Raw genomic sequence first — 27,131 nt, 5'->3', positions numbered from 1 at the left:
AGGAAAACATATTTATTATAATACCATATGTATTCCTGAATATATATACATTTGAATATATTATTCAACATAATTTGAATATGATTCAAATTAAATACAATTTGAGGCTAAAGATAAAAGACTTTTTTTTTTAAATTTTTTTAACGTTTATTTATTTTTGAGACAGAGAGAGACAGAGCATGAACGGGGGAGGGGTAGAGAGAGAGGGAGACACAGAATCCGAAGCAGCTCCAGGCTCTGAGCCGTCAGCCCAGAGCCCGAAGTGGGGCTCGAACTCACAGACCGCGAGATCGTGACCTAAGTTGAAGTCGGATGCTTAACCGACTGAGCCACCCAGGTGCCCCAAAAGACTTTTTTTTTGTCAGCCACTATGTGCCAGTTGACCAGAAATACTTTATTCATTTTATTGAGCACCAACAAAGTGTGCATCCATTTAGAGTGTAAGGGTAAACATTTTGCCCTATTCTCCATCCTCTGACGAGCATTTTGCTTTGGGATCAGGACCAGCTTCTCTCCATTTCCAACAACACCACTATAGACAATGTGACAATTATCCCTACTCAAGAATATTACAACAGACATCTAACTTAAGTCCCTGCTTGCTGTAGTCCACCCTCCAAATCTAATCCTCCCAAGGCAGCCTGAATATAAATAAAATCACAAGTTTAATCTCCTAATAAACCCCTCCCACATCCTCCTCACATACATATAAAAAACCTCTAAATACTTTGTCCTAATCTATTAAACCCTGCATGCCTAGCCCCAGAACTCATCTATCAGTAACATTTACATATACTCTTGATCCTGCTTTAAGTCTTTGAACTAGTTATTTTCTTAATTTTGAAATTCTATTTTCTCTAATATCTACATAGCTGGCTCCAAGATGTCCTCAAGACTTCAGCCTAAAAGTTTTGTTTTCAGAAAAGTCGTACAAGACCACTTAATCTAGACTACTCTTTCAATCAGTCAAATTCATCCCTATAATTTACTTTCCTGATAGTTTTCTTCCAACCATGTTTCTGATGATTACTAGATTTCTTTATTACCCATGCTATGCTGTAACGCTTATGAGAGCAGGAACCTAGTCTGTCTTGTCCACCACTGTATCTCCTGTGCTTAGAACTGTGTCAGGCACACAGAAGGTACTCAATGTATATTTATTGCCAAAATGTATGGTCAGATGGATGGTGAGATTGGGACAGAAGCATAGGTATACATGCCTCAGGTCTGGTTTCTTGGTTAGCTTTCTCTGTTGCTACTTGTGTTCTTACAAGGTCTAGAGCTCTTCTTGCCTCCTAGCTCCTAAGTGATAAGCAACAATTTCCTTAAACTGTATCCCAAAAGCTCCATCAGTGGAACCTATAACAGGATGGGAACATCTAATTCAGGGAAGAAAAAAGTCTCTCACTAGGTTCTACTTGCATTCAGAAATCCAACTGTCTTATTAGTAGAGCAGATATAGTGATCTCTAGTTGGTCTTTTGTGTAAATTATATAAGAATCTGGAATAGGAAAATAAAATCCATGAACACAATACACTCAAGAAGAGGAAACCCCATTCCAAAGCTTAGTGATTCTAGGAGGTTGCTTAGATGAAAGTAAAGAGAAAGAAGGGGCCCAATCATGAGGTTGAGATAAAGTATGAGCAAAATTACAAAAGTACAACTAACAGATAAATTGAGAAAGCCTAAGATTCCATTTTTTATATGAAATTTATTGTCTAGTTGGTTTCCATACAATACCCAATGCTCATCCCAACTGGTGCCCTCCTCAACGCCCATCACCCACCCTCCCCTCCTCCCACCCCCCCATTAACCTTCAGTTTATTCTCAGTATTTAAGAGTCACTTATGGTTTGCCTCCCTCCCCCATGGTCTTCTGTTAAGTTTCTCAGGATCCGCATAAGAGTGAAAACATGTGGTATCTGTCTTTCTCTGTATGACTTATGTCACTTAGCATAACACTCTCCAGTTCCATCCACATTGCTACAAAAGGCCATCTTTCATTCTTTCTCATTGCCAAGTAGTATTCCATTGTGTATGTAAACCACAATTTCTTTATCCATTCATCTTTCAACAATAGCGAAATTATGTAAAGATTCCATTTTTGACTGAAGAGAAAACCCTATGTCATCATTTGCTATTTTAGCTATTTACTATAATGTTTCCATTATTCTAGTTCAGATACATTAAGCATTATAGTAAAAAAAATTACATGTCACTAAACCTCCACTTTACTAGCACTTTCAAGTTCTGCTCCCCTTTTATTATCATCCAAACTAATCATCCTGATGTAACTATTAAACAATTTTATGTGAGAATTGATCATAAAGGCAAAATTCAGACACAATCTCTGTCTTCCTATAGCCCTGCCCATGCTAATTAAAATCAAAAAGACAATTAGATTAAAAATTTCCTAAACAAAGTGGCTCGATCCATTACAATCAGTCTGTTAAACTGACATATCACTCATTTGGTTTAATGGCTAAAAGCTCTGCTGAGAATCATCTGATGTACTTGTAGTTTTGATTATAACATCTGTGCCAGAATTTTTTACAAAAGAAAAGAGTGGTTTCTTGCCTAAATAAGAATGATTGTGCTCACTAAAAAAAAGTAAAATACCACTAGAGTTTGCGCACTAATTTTGTGGGCTTTTTAACAAGTTTTATTTAAATTCTAGTTAGTTAACATACATTCTAATATTGGTTTTATGAGTAGAGTCTAATAATTCATCACTTACATAGAACCTCCAGTGCTCATCCCCACAAGTGCCCTCCTTAATAATGCCCATCACCCATCTAGCCCACGCCCCTCACCTCCCTCAATCAACCCTCAGTTTGTTCTCTGTGGTTAAGAGTCTCTTATGGTTTGTTTCCCTCTCTCCCTGTCTTTTTTTCTCCCTTACCATATGTTCATCTGTTTTGTTTGTTAAATTCCACATACGGACATTAATTTTGGATGGAAGGGAGATCTAGAAAGCAAAGCGGCTTATCCTGACACTTACCTGGGGTTTTACTTTCTGAGTCTCATTTACTTTTTACTTCAACACAAGCACAATGGCCATAGAAATATGCTTAATACTCCTGGACACCTGGGTGGCTCAGTTGGTTGAGCATCTGACTTCAGCTAGGGTCATGATCTCATGGTTTGTAGGTTCAAGCCCCACATCGGGCTCTGTGCTGACAGCTCAGAGCCTGGAGCCTACTTCAGATTCTGTGTCTCCCTCTCTTTCTGCCCTTCCCCTGCTCATGCTCTGTCTCTGTCTCTCTAAAAAAAATGAATGTGGGGCGCCTGGGTGGCTCAGTCGGTTAAGCGTCCGACTTCAGCTCAGGTCACGATCTCGCGGTCCGTGAGTTCAAACCCCGCGTCGGGCTCTGGGCTGATGGCCCAGAGCCTGGAGCCTGCTTCCGATTCTGTGTCTCCCTCTCTCACTGCCCCTCCCCCGTTCATGCTCTGTCTCTCTCTGTCTCAAAAATAAATAAAACGTTAAAAAAATAAATAAATAAATTTAAAAAAATAAAAAAATGAATGAATATTAAAAAAAGAAATACAATTACTCCTTCCTTTCTCTGAAAGAATGTAAACAAAATCATGTATTAAATTATAAATAAAACAATTTTTAAAATTTTCATTCAAGAAAATTGAGACTGTTTGACATATTGAAGATTATCCTTATAAGACTCAAAGACTAAAGGGACATCATTATAGGAAACACAAATAAAAAAATTAAGGAAAGCTGATTTTCTAAAGAACAGAATTCTAATCCTAAGGATTCTGATGAAACAAATATTTGCTGGGAACCCATTTGCCCTCATTATAGACAATAACCAAAATTAAACAGGACTGGGCACTGAAGTTTGCCCTCTTGGAACATGGCTGTCAGGTGAAGTATCCCAAGTGAGATCTGGGTCATGATACCCAGCTCACAAACAGCACCAACTATCAGATAGATGGCTGAGGCCATTTAAACAGAAAAACCTCTCTTAAACCACCAGATGAATGTAAACACCTCAGTGCCCAAGTGAGATCAGTTCAAGTTGTTAAACCACAAAATCACTGCCAGAGAAAATGGTTGGAAGTTTTCATCTTGAGAGATTTGGGGCTGGTTTGTTTTGTAGCAATAAATCACTGATACACTAACGTCTGGAGTTTTTATAAATACTAAGTAAGTTAATACTCCTACAAATGTTTATAGCAGCAGCTAGCATGTTGTAAACACTCACTGATATTAGCTCATAATATTTTATATATATATGTGTGTGTGTGTGTGTGTGTATTCCTGGCTTTACGATGTATCTCAAGGATGGTGAGTATAAATCTTAAAGCACATCTTTTATCCATAAGTTGGGGAATAAATGTAAGGGGAGAGGTGCAAACCCAAGGTATTGAGATCTGCTATATAAAACCGGCTTTATATTCATTTGCACTATGACCTTGGGGAAATCAGTGCTCATCTCTGGTTCCTAATTTCCTCTTTCATAAAGTGAGAGTAGCACTAAAGTATCCAAGCTTCTGCCATTTGTATATTCGTGAGTCTGTAATGTGTAGAGATAACTTAAGGTTACCTTATAAGGCACTAAAGCTTTCTCTTTTTCCTGTAAAAAATCTGTGGATATTTTATTAATATGTATTATGTTTCCCAACCTTCTTGAACACAGCACTGAGATAGTCAGGGACCTTGGGAACAAACTCCTAGGCACCCGGGACAGTCCCTCATGGCTGTTATCACTTTTCTTGTAGAACACCCTACTGGCTGTTACAGTTTTTTCCTGAAGAGCAAAGCAGCCAGGAGCAAGCCTAGACCAGTTCAAACTGGCAGAGATAAGACTGCCACCAAATGTGACCCTTTACTGATATTTTTCATCATTATAATGCTGAAAAACGCCCAAAAGTGGAGACTTAATATGCAAATAAAGAAGCATGTCTTGTCAATTGTGCCTGTGTGCCCAAGGTCCTGGAATTTCCTGCTCCCATGTGTTTAAACATCACTCCTTGCCCACCTCAGCCCCTTTAAAACTTCCCTGGCTATTCTTTCAGGAGCCCATCTGACACCTTAGTTTTGGCTTTGTCTACCTTCAGCTGAAGCTGTTGCCCCAGTAAAGCCTTGCCTGTGCTTCTGAATTTGGGGTACAGCCTCATTTCTACTGTTGCTGAGTCCAAAGACCCACTCTAGTAACAATATGATCAATATCATGGAGCCATCACTAATAACTTCTGATCACTACAGTATAATATTTTTGCAGATGTAAAGACTGGTTCTCATAAAAGGAAACATTGAAAGTTATCAGGCTATGTTGTGTAGACCACATACTCCCAGACTGTTGTACCACATAAATACTTGTGTCTGCTTCATTTTTCTAACTGCCACTTTCATCTATAAATTTACAAAGTGATCATCTGGCCTCTATCCTGGGCATTAAAAAACAAACAAACAAACAAACAACAACAAAAACCCAACCAGTTTCTTTTGTCATAGGCTATGATGAGAAACGAAACAAAACAAAACAAAACGAAGACCTTTAGAACTATGGTAAAAATAGAAAGTGAATAAGCACCAATCTACAGCCTGGAGGTCTCTCTTAAAAATAAACAAGCAAGGAGGCGCCTGGGTGGCTTAGTCGGTTAAGCGTCCAACTTGGGCTCAGGTCATCATCTTGCGGTTTGTGAGTTCGAGCCTCAAGTTGGGTTCTGTGCTGACAGCTCAGAGCCTGGCGCCTGCTTCAGATTCCGTATCTCCTTCTCTCTCTGCCCTTCCCCTCCTCATCCTCTGTCTCTTTCCCAAAAATAAATAAACATTAAAAAAAGTTTTTTTTTAAATAAACAAGCAAACGCAGTGAAATTTGCATACAGATAAATGCATGCCATTTATTTATAGACACAGAAAAATATATAATCATTTTAACGTATAATAACAAAGTTAATGCTTAATGTATTTACCATTTATTTTAAGAAATAAAACAATGTTAGCTGCTTACAAAGACCATTTGTTCTTCACTTCTAGAGAAAGAGATATGTGATTAGGAAGAGCACAAATGGTCTTTGTAAGGAGTTAACGTTTTATTTCTTAAAATAAATGGTAAAAACATTAAGCATTAACTTTGTTATTATACGTTAAAATGATTATATATTTTTCTGTGTCTATATATAAACGGCATGCATTTATCTGTGTGCAAATACATATATTTCTATATACATTTGTATATATTTGTATATATCTGTATGTAAATATATATATTTATATAGACATATATATTCATGAATATGCATACTTGTCCCTGTGTTGAATTTAGAAGTGAATGTTATTTGGAATATAGCCAATGGAAAACAGAAACAAATGCACATAGACATCCAGTTTGAAAGAGCAATGCAAGCTAAATATGCTATGGTAGTGAGACCTAACCGATATGAATTACAAGATGGTGTTTACTGGGAGGAAGGAGAGTGTTAAAGGGCTTAGCCAAAGGAGTTCAGCAGTTGAGGTAACTGCACATCCTCTCCTTGGAAGATTCTCACTGGGCACACCCACACTAAGTTTCAGGATACTGAAGTCTTCTGGGTTTTTTGCTTTTTAAAGATTAGATGTGGGAGCAGAGAAATGGAAACAATAATTAGTTTTTAAGCTAGGGAAGATTGGAGATACTTTTTAAAGGAGCAGTGCTACCCTAGATAAACAAATTTACAATCACCATCTTTTTTTAGAGTTTTAATTAATCCGAGGAAGGGAGCATATCTGTGACAAACTATTTTCCGCTCAAATCCTGAGTTAATTCTGCATGCCTTAGTCTCTTCTTCCCTTTCAGTATTATAAGAAGCTTAAAGTCAACCTTTGCAATCTTTGGATATTTACACTTTTAGATACACGGTATCTTTAAGTAACCACACATGTTTTGTCTAATGTCCCATTATCAACTTCGTGCATTTATCACTCTTCTAAACCCTATCGTGCACAGTAACCTAGTAAAAAATGGGCATTTGTCAAAACTTGTAAATATAAATAACTTTAAAAATGCATACACACATGTAATATATATGCACATACTTAAAAATATCATTATCTTACTATTTCAATTTTACTGCATACCACCTTCCCCATATGTGTATGTGGTTTTGTCTATTTTTTAACCATACATAAATGGAAATATATTATACCTATTCATCTATGATTTGCTTTTTTCTAACCAATACTGTTTGTTCATATGGTTGCATATAACTGTTGTTCATTCATACTTATTGAATTATGGTATTTCACTTGTGACTATATAACACTTTTATTTGCTCTAACATTAACAAACATTTAAGCTATTCCACCTTGTGGATGCTATTATGGATATGGTATGCATTTGCCTCATTCGTCTAAGACTGCTATAATAAACATAACTTAGACTAGTTAGCTTAAACCCCCCAACTTGGTTTTTCATAGTTCTGGAAGCTGGAGGTCTGAGATCAAGGTGTCAGCATGGTCAGGTTCTGGCGACTGTCCTGCTCTGGGTTTGCAAATAGTCATCTTATCCCTGTATCTTCACATGGCAGAGAAAGAGAGCTCCAGTCTTCTCTTCTTATATGGACATTAATCCCATTAATGAGGACTCTACCCTCGTGACTTAATTATCTTCCAAATACCCAACCTTTAAATACAATCACATTGGGGATTAGCGCTTCAATATGTGCATTTTGGAAGAACACAAACATTCAGTCTATAGTAGCAACAATTTCCCTAGATTTATTATCTGGGAGTAAAGTTGTTGAGTTTTAAAATATGAGCGTATGCGACTTCAATACACCATGCTAAACTGGTTTCTCAACACGGTTGTACCATTTTTCTTGTATCAATAGTGTATAAGAGTTCCAGAAACTTTCCAACTCTTGATACAAAGCTCACTAAGTTTGATTTGAAAAACGTCCATTGGTCAGATGCGTAATAGTATCCCTCTGTGTTTATAATTTGTAATTTCCTTGATCATTAATGAAATTGAGAACTTCATCCCATATTTTTTGACCACATGAGTCTTCTTTTGTTCAGTGACCCTCAATTTTGTTTCATTCATCTATTTATCTCTTTACCATAATATACTGTCTTTATAAGGCACATCTCTCCAACTTGGTCTACTTCTTCAGGAATATTAGGCTTATTCTCAGAATTTTGTACTTTCTAAAACATTGTTGAATCAACTTGTCAACTTCCACTGTGGAAGAAAAAAAAGCCTACTGGAATTGACAGAAACTGTTTGATCTTTTCGTTTTGTTTTGTTTTGTTTGGAGACAGAGAGTGAGCAGGAAAGAGGGACAGAAGGAAGGAGGGAGGGAGAGACAGAGAGAGAGAGAGAGAGAGAGAGAGAGAGGAGAGAGAATCTTAAGCAGGCTCCATGTTCAGTGCATAGCCCCACCTGGGGATTGATCCTACTACCCTGGCATCATGACCTGAATCTAAATCAAGAGTCAGACACTCAACTGACTGAGACACCCAGGTGCCCCAAGACTGCTTTAAATTTGTAAATGAATTTAGGGAGAGCTGATGTGTCATTATAATACTGGGACTTCTAATCCATGAGCAAAATACATCTCTTAATTTATTAAGAATTATCTAACATGTCTCAACATAATTTCACAATTCTATTCTTTGAGTTATGCAAAATTTTCTTAGATTGATTTTTAGGTGCTTTATATCCTACATATTAATTTTGTATGAAATAAAATTTTAAATTATCTTCTAAATTCTAATACTCCATATTTCTATTATCTTATCTTTTATTCACAAAATCACATCATCTTAGAACTACAGATTTGAGCTTTCCTATCTAAGCCTTTGTTACCTTTTGTGTCCTTTCTATTCTGGCTAACAAACACCTCCACTATATAATGAGATACAAATGCCAACAAATAACTTCTTTGTCTTGTGTCAGATCTCAAAAGGACAGATATTTATTATAGGTTGTTTTGGTTGATATTCTTTATCAAAGAAAGGAAATTGCCTTTGAATATTTAATGTCACCAAAAGCTTTTCCACCTCTAGTAAGATCATCCTAAATTTTGCTTTGTTTTTAAATGAGTTAATATGATACCAATGGTTGATCTCCTAATATTAAACCATCTCACATGACTTGGATAAAACAAAATTGGTCATTATAAGATATTTTAAAATTTTATGTATTTATGGATTCAATTTTCCAATATATTGTTTAGGTTGTTTACATATATGTTTACACCAAGAGTAATTTGTAATTTTTCATGCTTGTATAGTTATTGTCAGATTTTATTATCATAAAAAACCCTGCTCTCATAAATTACTTTAGGGATTTTTTTCACTACTGTATGATAATTTTTAATTGAAATTATTTATTTTTGAAATACTTATTTGAACTCACTACTGAACAAAAGATGAGCAGTAAGTTCTCATCATAATAAGATGTTGACTGAGTCAATATTTTAATAATGAGACTATTAAAGTTTTCTATTTTCGTGAATCTTAGTATTAGTTTTCTTTTATCTATTTAATTTAAATTATCAAATATATTGACATCATTTGTATAACATCCTCTTATTAGTTTTATTTTTATTTATTTATTTATTTTAACATTTATTCATTTTTGAAAGGCAGAGAGAGACAGAGTGTGAATGGCAGAGGGGCAGAGAGAGAGGGAGACACAGAAACAGAAGCAAGCTCCAGGCTCTGAGCTGTCCACACAGAGCCCCACGTGGGGCTCGAACTCATGGACTGTGACATCATAACCTGAGCCGAAGTCGGCCGCGTAACCGACTGAGCCACCCAGGTGCCCCATCATCCTCTTATTAGTTTTAATGTCACAGCTTCTAAAACAAACGCATCTTTCCCTCTTCCCTGAAAATGGTTATTTGGGTCTTTATTATCTTCTTGATGTCCCAGCATTGGTGTGCCTAATTCTAGATCTCTTCATTGGGACAAAGTTATATTCTGATACTTGTTTATCTTTTTCTGATTTTCTGTTACTAAAACTCAAAACTATTCCCTAAAAGCGTTCTGTCATTTAGCTATACAGGTACCATCTATTTATAAATAGCCAAACTGCAATGTGTTTGGACAAGTGATTATTTATTATTATGTCCCTATTAGATGCTATGGCTTTAAGAGAATGGCTTCTTTTAATATTCATATTGAGGAAGATTAGGCCTTCATAGAAATTGTGTTGCCAGAGATTAAACAATATAGCCAGATTCAAAGCCAAGTTTGTCTGAAACTAACCCTATACATGTGCACAAACACAGTGAATTGTCTCAAGAAATGCACAAGGTATGGGCCATCTCTAAAGGTCCAAATAGAGTCATTTAACTACTTGATTAAATAATTAAGACAGAACTAAATCCAAAAGAAAATTATGAGATTTTTAAAAAGCAATAGATACAAAATATAAGATATTTCATATTCTTACATTTTATAATCTATACTTAAATTTCTGTCCAAATACTGTGAGTTGGGTTCCTGGGTGGTGGTTGAGCATTCGACTGCAGCTCAGGTCATGATCTCACCGCTCATGAGTTCAGAGCCTGGAGCCTGCTTCACATTCTGTGTCTCCCTCTCTCTCTGCCCCTCCCCAACTCATGCTCTGTCTCTCTCACTCTCAAAACTGAATAAATGTTAAAAAAATTAAAAAGAATAAATAAATACTGTGAAGAATGGCTCTGTACAGTTTAGCGAATCCTCCATATTTAATGTAACAGTATTCAGTTTTAGTAAAAAATTAGAGTAGTATATACTCTGTTTAATAGTTTCATTATCATTACACTGTGGGTAAGCCAATGTATGGTGTGTCAATTCATAATTTATAAAGGTAGATCATTTCAGTGTTATTTAGTGAAATCATTTATTTGCCAAGTGTTTAATGAGAAAAAAAAATCTCTCGGTGCTTTTATGTAACGTTAGGCATGGCTATTAGTTCTTGCTTTCTATTGTTGTATCATCTTCAGATTTGGTAGACAAGGATCATGAAAGGACATAAGTCAGATTAAAGAAATAAAAGAATGACTGCATTTAATGAGCACACATGGTGCTCTGTCATAACAAATTACCCCGTGATGCTTGTGATTAACTAGGCTGCCACTTGTTCTGTGAGCTTCCAGCAACATGAGCCAAGTAAGCATAATAGAAAACAGTCTACAAAATTAGAAGGCTGCTTTAATTTCATATTTATCACCATCTTGTCATTTGTGATAACGCTTCATCATATACGTGCTTTTGCCCGGAATGGTCAAAATTAAAATTTACTTAAATAGAAGTACTGTAACTCAATAGAGAACCAATGGGGCTATTCAGTGTGACAAACAATAAGGTATACAAATTAGAATGAATTCGTTCCAGTTTGAAAATAACAACATTACAAGAATCTCAAAGGGTTCCCTTCTTCAACGCTATCATATATTTCCATTACGGGCGAAATACATATCACTAAGTCTATTGGTAGTGATGTACAAATAATAACATTTTTGGCACATTGTACTTGTTCATCATGGGATTTGGGTGTAGTCTGATTTTAGAAAAAAGTCCTAGGCAAATGTCTCTTTGCAAAGGTGTTGTGAAGACTGAATATTTACTGCCAAGCCACACGCAGTAAAAATGCAACTAAATAATGCACAAACGTGATCAATCATATCGTAGCAGTGTATCAAACTCAGAGCCAAGGGGAGACTACAAAATATATATAAACATGAAGTGCTTTCACTTCATGTTCCTGATAAACATAGTTCTTTATTTTGAAAAACAATCTTTGATCAGGAATTAAAGCTTCGTTCCATGGCAATCAGACAGGAATTGTCCATGTGTCCAGAATAAAAAACTATAGTGTCCCCTGATCATTAACTGTGATCTATAATTTCTGTCCTCTATCAATGCTACCTTTATCTGTCATTCTATAAAACTATATAAAACTGCTCCAGCTCCAACTGCCTCACTTTTCTGTACATTCTTACTGCATTCATAACCCTTCAATCTCCATTTGCTTTACATATATTGGCTTTCATTCCACCCTATAAGGACTTTGGGGTCAGGAAATATTATATATTTTATTTTATTTCCACAGCATCTAAGGCAATAATGAATATATCATAAATGCTCATATATTCTCATTGAATTTATTCTTTTAACTCTTGTGAAATTTTAAGGAGTGTCAAAATATGACACTCTTCTTCCCAAGTTCCGAGCTAATTGAGAAATGAAAGAAATCATATCTGGGACAAAATCTTATCTTTATTGCCAGTGAAACAAAAGTCTTATGATGTGGCTTGCGCACTGGAACAAAATGAACTTCCTAATTCTGATCATGGTCCATCATTAGACTGATTATTCACGGGTAGGTCAGCTCTTTCCTATCTTTTTCTTCCTGGGAGTCTGCACTCAAGAGACCTGCTTTCTGCTCTGTTTTTCTTATAAACCAAAATGCAGAGAGAGGCAGCACAGAAGAAGGCTGCTTCTATGCATATTCCCAAGATGCAAGAAGATGAAGAGAGGTAGCTACTCATAACCAATTTCTCTTTTCAACCTCACTAACCAGCTAATAGATGTAAGATTGACAGGGTAGAGAGAGACCAGGAATTTATTTTAATAGATAACCTTCCACATGGAAGGGCTGTTGAATAAGAGCTCTTCCCTAACCCTGTTACCAAAGCAAATAGAATAATGTGTTTATACTAACTGTGGTGATTTCAAATTATTATGAATCAATGTGGAGGTTTTTTTTTATTTATTTATTTTTTCCAAAATATGAAATTTATTGTCAAATTGGTTTCCATACAACACCCAGTGCTCATCCCAAAAGGTGCCCTCCTCAATACCCATCACCCACCCTCTCCTCCTTCCCACCCCCCATCAACCCTCAGTTTGTTCTCAGTTTTTAAGAGTCTCTTATGCTTTGGCTCTCTCCCACTCTAACCTCTTTTTTTTTCCTTCCCCTCCCCCATGGGTTTCTGTTAAGTTTCTCAGGATCCACATAAGAGTGAAAACATATGGTATCTGTCTTTCTCTGTATGGCTTATTTCACTTAGCATCACACTCTCCAGTTCCATCCACGTTGCTACAAAGGGCCATATTTTGTTCTTTCTCATTGCCCTGTAGTACTCCATTGTGCATATAAACCACAATTTCTTTATCCAGTCATCAGTTGATGGACATTTAGGCTCTTTCCATAATTTAGCTATTGTTGAGAGTGCTGCTATACACATTGGGGTACGAGTGTCCCTATGCATCAGTACTCCTGTATCCCTTGGGTAAATTCCTAGCAGTGCTATTGCTGGGTCATAGGGTAGATCTATTTTTAATTTTCTGAGGAACCTCCACACTGTTTTCCAGAGTGGCTGCACCAATTTGCATTCCCACCAACAATGTGGAGGTTTTTTAATTCAAAGGAATATTCTTGATAGATTTCAGTAATCAAATATATCTGGTTCCCAGGCAATTTGAAAGAATAAGTCCAAAATCTGTCAAGAGTCCCAGTTTGGTTTTCACACTATTCAAAAATAATATTATGAATATGTTCAATCCCTACACAAGATCTGTGATATGTGTGTTTGTGTAATACTATTATGCATGTAATTAACAATGCATATAGTCTGAGCAAAATCATCTATATCAACAAGAAAAATAATTACATTGATATTAGTGATGAATAAAAGTAGTTGAATACCATATTCATAGCCTTCTGTTATTCAGTCATGTAAAGTTTGAATGTATAGAAGAAACTAAGCTGTCCGTGGAGAAAAAGTTTCATTGAAACTATAGCAGGAAATTTGGTTGAATTATTCAATAGTTATCTTTGTAAGTTAGGGTATTTTTTAATTATTATTTTATTTATAAACATACAAAGAATTAAAAGCAAACAATAGCAGCTGATAATAGCTATGAATAATTTCTGCAACTCTAAAAACTGTACTGTATTTCTTCCCTCTGTCTTAATAGAAGTTTAAGTATTTTCTGAGACCAGCACTGGCATGATATTTGTGAGTCTGTGGCGTTTTGAGAGATGGCACGTAACCCTCAGAAATATCCCTGGTTGGGGAAGTGCTTTTTGCTTGTGAGTACTTAATCAACTGGCTCTCTGTGACATGAAACAACCTTAGTTTCATTTTGAATCATGCTAGCCTCTGTGTCCACATACACGGATTCATTGAGTCACTTTGCTCCCCAAATGATGACTATAAAGGATCTGGTCTCAGAAGAGAATTAAACTCATTTGTTCTGGTCTAAAAGCAAAGAAAAATGGAAATATATATTTGGCACCATATAATCTTCTATTATAGGATTTCTGAATAAATTGTGCATTTGAATTAGGTTATTACAGTAGTTAAGCATGTCACAGATAAATGAATGATTAAATGGATTAATGAATGCATAACTGGGCATCTCTTGTGTTTTGCAAATCATTCTTTTGAATGACAAACCCTAGTGAGAACATTTAGAGGTGCAACATGTATCTATTCCTTCTAGCTGTCATCAATTGAGGCATATTTTTTACCCCATCACTGTTTTTATATGAGGCTAGTATTCTAGACTCACCAATGGAAATAAATTCTGACTTTCCTCTTCTAATTATACTAACAAATTTCCAAACCTACACTTACAGGTATATTCTCCTTTCTGAACCCAGATGTATATTTCAACTATCTCATGAAAATTTATACATATATACTTCTATCTATATCATATAGATATTTTATCTATACTTGTATATCTCAAGAATATTTCACACATGGAATAGTTACCCTTAAATTCATTTTTTCACAACCTAATAATCTTACCATGTTCCTTGTCTCATTGACTGGCATTACCCACCCAGCTACACAAACAAGAAAACTGAACACAGTATGTTAGCCCTTCTCTTCATCTATTCCCTACACCAAATTAATTGATTCTCTGGTAAAGCAGTGGAGAAGTGAATGGACTTTAAAATTTCTTTAATTAATTTTTTTTGAGAGAGAAAGAGAGAGTAAGCAAGAGAGGAGCAGATAAAAAGGGAGAGAATCCCAAGCAGGCTCCACGCTGTCAGCACAGAGTCTGACACAGGGCTCACAGGGCTCAAACTCACACACTGTGAGATCATGACCTGAGCTGGAACCAAGAGTCAGATGCTTAATCAACTGAGCCACCCAGGTGCCCTGAAGTGAATGGACTTTAGAATCAGACAGCCTAGATCTAAATCCCTATTCCTCTTCTTAGTGTTACATGACCTTGAGTTTCGTTGAGTCTTGGATCTTTATTTTTAAGTTTCTTTAAGACATAATTTAAAAATAAAGTTTCTCATTTAAAAATATCTACCTCAATCAAAGAAGAACTAAATAAACAGAGAGATATTGTGCATTCATGGATAGCAAGACTCACTATTGTCAAATGTCAGTTCTTCTCTATTTAATTTATAGAGTCAGTGCAATCCCAGTCAAGATCCCTGAAAATTACTATGTGAATATTGACAAATTTATTTTAAAGTTTCACTAGAGAGGTGAAAGACTCCCAGAGTGATATGTTTCAAAAAGACTTAGTAGCTAACTGAAGAGCCTCCCATTGACCATAGGGGAGACAAAATAATAATTAAAAATTATATAGGAGAAACACAGGATATTTAGGGTGGTGAAAATACTCTGTGTGATACAATAGTAGTAGATACATGCCATTATACATTTATCTAAACCCATGGCATGTACAACACTAAAGAATGAACACTGATGTAAATTTTGGACTTTGGGTGATAATGATGCAGGTGCATCGTTCTAACAAATGTAACCACTCTGGTGGGGAATGTTGATAAGGGGAATGGCTATGCATGGGAACAGGGGCTAATCTTTGTATCTTCCCTTGATTTTTCTGTGAATCAAGCTCTTATTTAAAAAAAAAAAAAAGGTCTTAATTTTAAAAAATCTAATTAATAGACATTTTGGAGGAATAAATACCATAATTCATGAAAAGCATTTACTACAGTGTCTAACAGGCAGTACTGAATCATGGTTAGATATTCTTCTACCTTTTATTAGTATTACTTAATATGTTTCAAACCCATTCACTCATTCTCTCTTTCCTGCCTTTCCCACAGTTTGTCCCAACTCATATTTCTACTTGAACATTACAAAAACTTAGTACTCTATGTCCCATTTCAAGTCTTGAATGCTCCCATCTATTACACTGTGTGATTTCTCTTACCTTCAAGGCATTACACATAATTTTCTTTTCTCTGTTTTAATCCATCTTCTCTTCTCATCCTTATCTTTCTAGCACCTACTTAAATCTTGGCTTGTAAATTAGGTGTCAGCTTCTCTGAAAATTCTTCTCTGACTCATACCCTCCTCTAATAGAAGCTTTTTCATACAAGGTATCATGGAATATACAAAATTTATCTTCTACAAAATTTATCTTCCTATCTTCGTTTCTATATTCCCCAACAGATGGTAAGATTCTTGAGTTCTGGAACCTTAATATCTGCCAGGTTGACTACTATATTCTCAGTGCTTAGCCTGATTGTCATTACAAAGGTACTTAACACATGGTTTTTGAATAAATGAATGAATGAATTCCTAATCTATTTATTTTTGATAAGACATTAATAAGTGAGAATAGCTTGTGGCCATAGTTTCCAGGACATCTAGGCATCCCGATCCCACCCCTTAGAAGCTGCTAGAAATTTTTGGTTGGCTTGTTTATATATTTTTTAAAAACAGAATCCCATTATAAAATCAACAATTGACCTTTGATATTGTTTCCCAGTTCTATTCTATTTGTTCCATTGTGATTGTTCTTGATAAATATTAGAATTTAACAATACTTTCCCAACAACTGGCATTAATATCTACAAAAATTCCTCTTTAGTTTCTAGGAAAATATTTCCAGTGAAATATGCTTCCATTTTTGCTTTAGAGAGGGTTACTAGGTGATATGGAATGTAGTAAAGAAAATATATAACTTTAGAATACTACACATTGAGATTGCAAGCCTTCCATAGTACTTAAGAGATCACATTTTCCTAACATAGACACTACACTGAGAGACTTCGGTACTTACGGCTTCCATATGGCAGGCCTGACAAACAAAGATCATCAATCTGTTCTCAAAAATAGCTGGATGCTTGGACTCAGACCTTGGGGAAATATTTCTTATTTATGGTGATCTAATATGCTTCTAAACTTGCCATTATTCAAGGTGTAAGGTTAAAAAAAAATAAATGTGTAGCTGCTGGTTGGAAAAAATGCATGAGGAAGACAATGAAGAAGAGCTGCAGATTTCATCCTCTGTTATTTTCACCTGAAGTAAAGAGCATCCATGTCTTTCAGTTCAAGCTGATTCCACTCTTAATGCCTGATTTTCTCCCTATAGTTCTATTTCACTTTATTTATATATATTTTTAATGTTTATTTATTTTTGAGAGAGACAGAGACAGAATGTGAGCAGGGAAGGGTCAGAGAGAGAGGGAGACACAGAATCCCAAGCAGGCTCCAGGCTCTGAGCTGTCAGCACAGAGCCCAACGCGGGGCTCAACCCCACAAACTGTGAGATCATGACCCGCACTGAAGTTGGACACTCAACCGACTGAGCCACACAGGCGCCCCTATTTCACTTTATTTAATGACTACCTCCTTGAAAGCAATCACTGTTAGATTCATCCTTCCCATTTCCTGTTTTATTGATCTCATAATTTCAGATCAGCTTTTATATTTACTTTCCCAGATGCCTAACTCTAGGACAACAGTTCCTATGGGTCATTTTTTGTGTTAAAAGTTTAATTTTAATATTTTCTATTATGAGGAATTCAACTCGCGAGAGAGTACTATGTTTTTCTTAAGAACCCTGTGTTTATTTTCCTTCCTCAGGATGTACATAAAAATGATACAAATTGCTCACTATATCAGTGTTCTCAAAAGTGTTTTTCTTGAAACACTAACTAACCCCTGGGATGTTAATATGGTCAAACACATTTAGCAAAAATATTGTAAAAGTTACACATCTCTTTATTGTAAGACTTCTCAGGGTTCTTTTTTAAATATTTATTTCTTTGGGGGTAGAGCACAAGTGGGAGAGAGAGAAGGGGACAGAGAATCTGAAGTAGGCTCTGTGCTGACAGGCTGACAGCTGTGGGGCTCAATCTCACAAACTGCAAGATCATGACCTGAGCTGAAGTTGGACACTCAACCAACTGAGCCACCCAGGTGCCCTTTCTCAAGGGTTTTAATAAGCTAATGTGAATTGTGACTCTCTAAGACAAGGTAACGTATGCAACATTTCCCAAATTTATTTGCTACTTTGTTTTAGATGTTTTCTCCGAATAGTTTGTGGAACATTTAATTGAAAAGCCTGCACTAAATATTATAGCAGCCATACAGCAACTTTTAATTATTCCTCAGTTTTTAATTAAATCAGGCAAAACTTTTAGTAAATTACTATACTGGTAGTAAATGTCCAAGTGTTTTATTCAGTTGAGGCCAGTTCATTTTCCATTTGACTTTTACAAAATTTATATTCAGAAGTGATACATAGAAATTAATTTCTTGACTTTATCGTTTTATGTTGCTCCAAAGAGTGAATTCTATGTCAAATACCAAAAAAAAAAAATGCTATTTTTTCTACACCAGTCAATAATATTTTATTGCGTTTAATCAGAAAGGGAAGATCTACATTTAATCCTACTCATCTTTAATTCATCTATTCAGCCAGTTTAATAGTGACCACTATAGTACAATTAGTTCAAAAGGGTCTGTAAATACAATGATGAAAAAAGAAACTCTAGTCTCAGGGAACTTTAGGCCAGGGAAAAGCAGGTCTGTCTGCTTAGAAAAGGCAGAGATTGAGCTAATATCTGAAGGACAAGGAGACAGACAAAAGATAAGGAGCTGTCAATACATCACATCTAGGGAACTCAAAAAGCTCGCTCTTCTGAAGGGAACAGTGTGAGGAAAAGAACATCTTCTGGACATTCTTAGCACATGGTTCCAATTACAGCAGTGGCCTTAGTCTGTTTCAAAGACAGGATCTTAACTTGATCCCATAGTTTTCTGATTTCTCCTATATAAAGGGTAAGTAAGGACAATCCTCATTAGACTGATTCTTCAGTTCAGTAATGAGTCTCTGAGAACAAGACCATAGTCAATGTACATACAATATTACAGGGGAGAGTCTATGTGAGGGAATGAACAGCACCATTATTTTTGTAATACTAAATATAAGGGAAAATGGAATGCAAAATTTGGAAGAGAGAGAAAATTAGGAGAGGTAGGCAAGTAGATGGGAGGAGAGATGATAAGCTTTTAGAAAAGAAATCATATTCATTTCATTAAGAACCATAAAAAGTATGAAGTCTTAATATTCGGTGGTAGTGAAAACTGGAAAACATATATACATCATTTTTGTACACTGAGTACTGTCTTAGGCAGAAAAGAAAGATGGACATATGAATAAAATTATTAAGTATAAAACATTTCTGCAGTTTAAAAGCAAAAGATAAAGGCAAGTACTTAAATCAAAATGATGCCAGAACTCACAGAGCAAGTATATATTCTTCCCATCTGGAAATCTTTCTCGTCATTTCTCTATCTCACTTGCTTAAGATTTCCTCTTTGCTGTAACATACGCAATGCTCCATTGAAGTTTTTTAAAACTAGAAAAAAAAAAGAGGATTAAGGAAACCAATTTACTGAACCAAGTGGCAGGGTTTTCCGAACTTTTTGAAAGGCATATCATTGAAATGTAGAAGAAGGATCTGAGGCTTGCAAAAGTAACAGAAGAGAAAAGGCATTAAAAGAATTGTTTTCTGCGAAGCTCTGTGGCGTTGGACAGGAATAGGATGGGAATAATTGCTAACTTATACAGCTATTTGTATGAACTGAATAGTGTTCTCAGAACTGTATGCATTCAATGCTTTAACTTTCTAAATGATCCCAAGAGATAGATTCCATTATTGTCTTCACTTTAAGAATGAGGTATTCAGGGGCGCCTGGGTGGCGCAGTCGGTTAAGCGTCCGACTTCAGCCAGGTCACGATCTCGCGGTCCGTGAGTTCGAGCCCCGCGTCAGGCTCTGGGCTGATGGCTCAGAGCCTGGAGCCTGTTTCCGATTCTGTGTCTCCCTCTCTCTCTGCCCCTCCCCCGTTCATGCTCTGTCTCTCTATGTCCCAAAAATGAATAAACGTTGAAAAAAAAATTAAAAAAAAAAAAAAGAATGAGGTATTCAGATACAGTGTTAATGCCTTGCCCCAGGTGACATAGCTAGTAAGTGACACAGAACAATTGAAATCCCTGGATTTGGCCTCCAGAATCTACAATCTTAATATTGATGCTAAACATATTATCAACACTAAATAATAATATTTTCATATGTTGGATACATTTTATAAAATCAGATATTTATTATAATTCTTTAAAGAAAGGACCCAAGCATATAAGGGTAATTGCCTAGCCAAAACATTTAAGTTATCTAGTTTGTTGTAACTTGTGTTCAAGGCCATGCTTGAAAGTATCAACCTGTTAGTTGATTATTATAATAACTTCATAAGAAGCAGATCAAGTACCAATTCTATTCCTTAGGTTGATATATGAGTGCATCTATATATGGATTTATTTATTCTACACCTAATTTTAAAAATTCTAACTATAAGCCAAGATTAAAATAAATAGGTAAATAAATAAAGCAGAGAAAAATTAAAATAAACGTTCAAAGTGTAAAATGAAGTCAATGTTAATAGTATGGAAGTCATAAGATCCTGTCTACTTATGAGAAAAGAACCTACAAATTTTGTTTCAAGATTCCCATCTGTCTATACACACACATGGAAAAACAGAAATTTGTCAGAAGAATCATTGCTAGCATAGAAAAAAGAAATAAGTTTCTCCTATGGATTCTTACAAAGTAGTAACTATGGTCCAAGTAGTCAAGGAATAATAGTACTTACCACTTCCTTTATTAAATAAATAACAGATTTCATTTAGTAGTTGTTATTGTTTTATAATGCCCTTTGTTGTAAGCTGATAACACTATTCCAAAGCAAAATTCAATAAAATTAATTTCTATATACTACCAGAAAAATAGAGACCAGACACATTATTCAGTAATGTTATAGATTAACAAAGCTAAACATAAAATATTTTATGAATGACAGTAAAATATATATATATATCATATATAAACACACACATATATAATGAAACAGCATATACTCTTACTATATGAGATGTACTCTGAAATTTGAATTTTATTTTAAGATCATGAATATTTAAAAGTTGGCTGGAAACCATTAAATAATTTCTTGACCTACAAATATCTTATGACCTATGGGTTGAAAAATAATAACCTTAATCAAATTTAAATCCCACATTACCGGGGCGCCTGGGTGGCGCAGTCGGTTAAGCGTCCGACTTCAGCCAGGTCACAATCTCGCGGTCCGGGAGTTCGAGCCCCGCGTCAGGCTCTGGGCTGATGGCTCAGAGCCTGGAGCCTGTTTCCAATTCTGTGTCTCCCTCTCTCTCTGCCCCTCCCCCGTTCATGCTCTGTCTCTCTCTGTCCCAAAAATAAATAAACGTTGAAAAAAAAAATTAAAAAAAAAAAATAAATAAATCCCACATTACCTGTTATTTTTCACATAATAAAACTTGATAGACACTGAACCGAGAAGTAAATTTTAATTTTTATTCCCTAAATAGAAGTTGGGACATAAATATCATATTTTAGTGATTAAAGACGAACATTTTCTTTCACAGGTTAGCAAAAGTCTGGATTCTGGGGAAAAGTTATTACCTTCTCAAGATGCAGAAGGCTGAAAATAATCTGACAAAATACTATATGTGATTACTCAAACTTCAGATAAAAATGAGCCAAGGGAACAAATATGAGTCCGACAGCAGTCTAACTCAGAGAATCATTTTTAGTTTACTCTAACACTAGTACAAATGCATGATGAAGCCCCAAGATTTTAGGTTATTGACTGTAGCTTCAGAGATTTTATCCTCAAAATTAAAAATCTCAAAGGAACCTTGTTATGTCTAACTTTAAGAAGTGTAATATCTTTGTAAAGTCTCAAAAACAAACTGAGTTTTAAAATATACCATCTATTTCATTATGGGAATAGTAGATTCAGAGTAGTACAAGTAAGATGTTACACTTGCAAAAGCACCCCAAAAACCACACAAAACAAACAAACAAAACTGATACACTCACATTTTACAAATGAGACCCATCCAAGAAAGACTGGCTCATGGTGTCCTGGCTAACTAGGAAGTATTTTATAGAGCTGGTACATGGTAGGGAACCAAAAACATGCTTCTAGAACTAATTGCTTGCTTGTTTGCTTGCTTGATTGATTAATTAGAATTAGATAGAAAATGCCACTTGCTTTGTCTAGTTGCTAAAAAACGTATTTCCATAAAAGGATAACATATAGAAGTGAACCACATCTAGGCTATACCTGTATATTTCTCTAGTGATCAAAAATTCATAATTAATACATGATGAAATTGCAAAATATATTTTTCACTTAATGAAATAAAAACAATCTTAGGAAAAGTCTACAAAAATTTGAAATTCTTTGAAATGTTCCTTGTTGAGTCTTTTGAAACTATTTTATGAATTTTCTGCTTTTATACTTTCGTCTTAAACTACCAGCTAATGACTGGTTCAACTAAGATACTGTATGTAACTCTAATAAATTCTATCATTACTGTCTTCTCCCTTCATCTTTCATCTCCATTAATCAGCACTAAAAGTAAATGATTTATTATTGATCATACACTATGAAAATGTTAGAAATTAATGTTAACAAATAAATACAGAATGATTAATACAGAAATGGTTAGAACACAATTTTGTCAGAGATTTGAAATAGCACTTGATAGGGCTAACAAGTATCACTGTTTACAAAAAGACTATGACACTCACACATTTCTTTCTCTTAAAGATAGAAATTATGGCACTTCATCTTATAAGTAGGAATTTATCATTTACAGGAAAGAACACTGTAATAAAAACATTCCTTTTTCCTGGTGGAGTTGTAAAACTAATGAAAGTTGTTTATCATTTTCTCATGCATAAATATCAAAGCTAATGGTTGAAAATAAAATTTGTAAAAGCAGTATTTTAAATTATATTGGCAACTCAAAAGTTACCTCAACATTGTCAGAAGAATCTAAGTGGATGCTTACTTACTTTTTACTATGCTTACAACTCATTTTTTCATGCCTTTCCAAAGTTTTGCATTGCATAAGAATATCTAAATCAAAAGAAAAGATATGCCTTTAAAATGCATTTGCCCAAAATCCTCTAGTTTTCTTTTGATTTGTGAAAATGCCATTTCCATGCCTTTTGAAGTTTAGAAATTAATCTCTATCAGTTATGAGCATAAAGTCAACTCCTGATTATTTATTCTGATTAATAAATTCACTTTATCTAACTGTGGTTTATTTCTAAAAACCTCTAGACATACGTATTTTCCCCTAAAGCAGAATTAGATCGTTATTTTATCTCTAACTGAAGTAGGCATAGGTCAGGCCAAACTATATTTTCCTCTGGAATAGAAAAAAATTAAAATACTATTTATAAATTTAACTTTAGGAAAATAAAACCACAATAGTTACCCTGAATAATAAGGAAAGTGAATACATACAATGGACATCCTTTCTGTTATGAAGATGAAAACTGATTCTGTTCCCATTTGCCATTTACTAAATCTTTAAGAAACCGTGTCTGTTTTTCACATTTACCTAGGAGGTTTTTAAAAGACCAGTGAATAAAGTAAAACTCGCTGTTGAAAATGAATTAGCACCATCCCCGAAAGAGTCAGACCTCACATAGGTGCCAAATGAAAGGCGTGATGACCCTCATAAACACCTTGTGTGAGTTAATAAGAGTGAAGGTTGATTTCCATAATGACTCCACATTTGCATCTGTTGCATATACCACTCAGGGTGCACCATAATATAGGCTGTACATGGTGCAGGTTGGCAAAAATCAACTGTGAATCAGGCAGGCTGTGATACTCATCACTTCAGTAATAAAAATGACCATGCAGACTTTGCATCTGGCCCAGCGCCCAAGTAACAACCATTAAATTGGCTTAACAACCACACAGCCTTTGAAGCACACCATCTGCTAGTCATCTTTGTTACTACTTCCTCCTCCTTGTGACTACATACACATTAATATACCATCAAGTATATCCTTCCAGAAGACCCACCTAGGAGAAGATGAAAAAGCAGATTCCCTCACTGATTTCCACTTCTGTTACCAACAGCCTCTGAGCCAAAGGAATAAAATAGCATGGAGTTGAATTTGATTTTTCAGAATCGAAAAGACAAAGATAAAAATGTGAGAAGAAATAATATATTTTTAAAGGCTCTGCTGACCTGGAAAATAATGAATTGCATTCCAGAAGCTCAGTGATCATATTCTTCAACACAACCACGGACTCAAAGCATTAAGATGAAGAGAAAAGCTCCACCTATTAGAAAGTGCTCTACCAAGAAAGAAAAAATACCTCTTTAGCCATCACCAAAGCCCAGATTATTTCATTTCGCATTGAGAAAAAAACTATGCATGTGATTTTTCTCTCCATGTTTCCCATTACAAGAGAAATTTACGCAGTACTATTTAACAAAAGAAAAAAAATTAAGTCAATGAAGAGAAATAAACATATAATTGACACATATTCATAGAAGGACTAAACCACAGAATATCAATATGTGTCTGATAATGCAAAATACTTTTAGCATTGAATGCTAAAAGCAGCAGCAAACTGTCTAACTGTCTTTTTGGCTTGACTGATGTTAATTTTTACCCTGAAAGATACTTCACGTGATAAAATGAGAAAAACGCAAAAAGAAAAAGTTGATCACTTTCATTTTCTGCTTAACAGACACTGCCTGTGTCGACTCAGCAAATGTGAAAGTGAAGATGGTGGGAGGAAAGACTGTCCAGAAGAGGATGAAATGGAGAAAGTAGTGGATGGAAGTGAAAGTAATCAATAATGCTCTGATACATATTTCTTGAGAACCTACAATAGAAAGGAACCCATTAACCATTAGACACATTGAATGATCCATCTCAGTTCCTTTACTAAAGACTCAACCACTACACGTTCTTATTCAGAGACCTCATTTTATTTTCTGACTTCAACTTTAATTGTATTACTGATGGTATTCATATCTGTAAACTCAGTCCTGTTCTCCCATTCAAACTCAAGCCATTAGTTTCAATCGTCTTGCACGCTTTTATTCAGATAGCTTTCCCTCCTTCTGAAACTCAACATTAACCAAAGTGGTTTTTTTTTTTCTGAGTAAGATAGACTTGCAAATTTTCTTTGAAGTCTCTTTCACCTGTCCTATCATTTTTAATTTTAATGACACTAGTGTTGAACTATACGTCTTCAAGCTTCAATTCCTGAAATAATCAGTTCAATGGTCTCTCAAACTCTAAATTCTCTCTACCTTCATTCTCTGTCCTACTGCTGGACTAAACTAATTCAAATATTGTTCTCCAATTTTCGGCTTTTAGGGAAAGCTAATTTCCAACCGTATTAAGTGTATTATTTCCTTACTTGGCTTCATTTAAGTTTTAGTTAGTATTTATTGAGCACAGACACTGAGCTAAGAACTTGACAAGGATTATCTGATTTACCAGCCAGAATATGGTAGGTGTTGTAATGTTTCTATTTTCATAATACGGAAACTGAGGTTTATGGCATAAATAACTTATCCACTGTCAGTCACAGCTAGTAAGAGTAGGGTAAGAATTTAAACCCATATAGGGGCGCCTGGGTGGCTCAGTTGGTTAAGCGCCCGACTTCGGCTCAGGTCATGATCTCGTGGTCCGTGAGTTCGAGCGCCGAGTCGGGCTCTGTGCTGACAGCTCAGAGCCTGGAGCCTGTTTCAGATTCTGTGTCTCCCTCTCTCTCTCTGACACTCCCCCATTCATGCTCTGTCTCTCTCTGTCTCAAAAATAAATAGACGTTAAAAAAAATTTAAAAAAAAAGAATTTAAACCTGTATAAAAAAGAAATAACTATGTGACATGAAGAGGTATTAGTTAACTCTATAGTGGTTATCACATTACAATATATAAATATATCAGATCAACACATTGTATGCTGTAAACTTAAGCAATGTTACATGGCAATTATATTTCAATTAAAAAATAGAAAATAAACCCATGTAAAAAACCCTATATCCATCAGACTTCAAAATTGGTGCTTTTCTCTGCTGTGCAGCTTGCATACCACCTACTTAGCCTTACTTCTTCCTAATGCCAACACATTTTCCTTTCATTTAGTCTCTCTCTCTGTCTCTACACAAACACACACACTTCTTTATGCCATTTTCTTTATATAGAACACCTTCCTGACCCTTCATATTCTCTCTTTAAACATGACCAAGTTCAAATCATTTTCAGGTTCTCTTTCATGAAGGATTTTATAAATATCTATCATTATTATTTTCCCTATGCTTTTAACGCTCACAGAACTCATGCTTTATCATGGAAATTTTTATACAGTTTGTCTTGTATCATTCATTATTTTTTCTCATATTTTTATCTCTAAAACTCATTTGCATCTTCTTCAAAGCAAGGAACTTGTAGTTTTCTATAATATACCACATCAATGTAAGTTATCAGTATTATTTTTATTATTACTTCTGGATTCTCTGTTCATACTAGTGTACTGACACATAATGGGCACTCATTAGGATTCACTCATGTTAATTTATTAATGGCAGAGTTAGAACTTAAGCATTGATTTTAGATTTCCCAATTCAGTTCAGATTTCCCAAAAGAGAATGAAAGCATAACTTACTACAAGCTGTAAGTCGTTGGAACTAGAATCCCGGTAAAGGGAAGTTTTTTGTCCTCTGTAATTTGAAGGGCAGAACATTCAGACCTGATTAACTGCAAAAAAGGGCAGCTGGATTTGTTATAAATAGCAATGAAATAATTCAAAATGTGTATCCACTGGAAAAAAATTAATACTGATGTTCAGTGGATAAAGTCACTAGTTTTCATAAGAATATTATGAAGATATAAGAATAAATACTTAGTAAAATTATCCAATGTTAAGCTTCTCTGAAAAAGAAGCTAATTACAGGGGTGCCTGGGTGGCTCAGTCGGTTAAGCATCTGACTTCAGCTCTGGTCATTATCTCACAGTTCGTGAGTTCGAGCCCAGCGT

This window comes from Prionailurus bengalensis, chromosome B1 (assembly GCF_016509475.1).
Source record: "Prionailurus bengalensis isolate Pbe53 chromosome B1, Fcat_Pben_1.1_paternal_pri, whole genome shotgun sequence".
NCBI classification, from domain to species: Eukaryota; Metazoa; Chordata; class Mammalia; order Carnivora; family Felidae; genus Prionailurus; species Prionailurus bengalensis.
The sequence above is the reverse complement of the archived record's forward strand: the minus strand, read 5'-3'. Positions refer to the sequence as shown.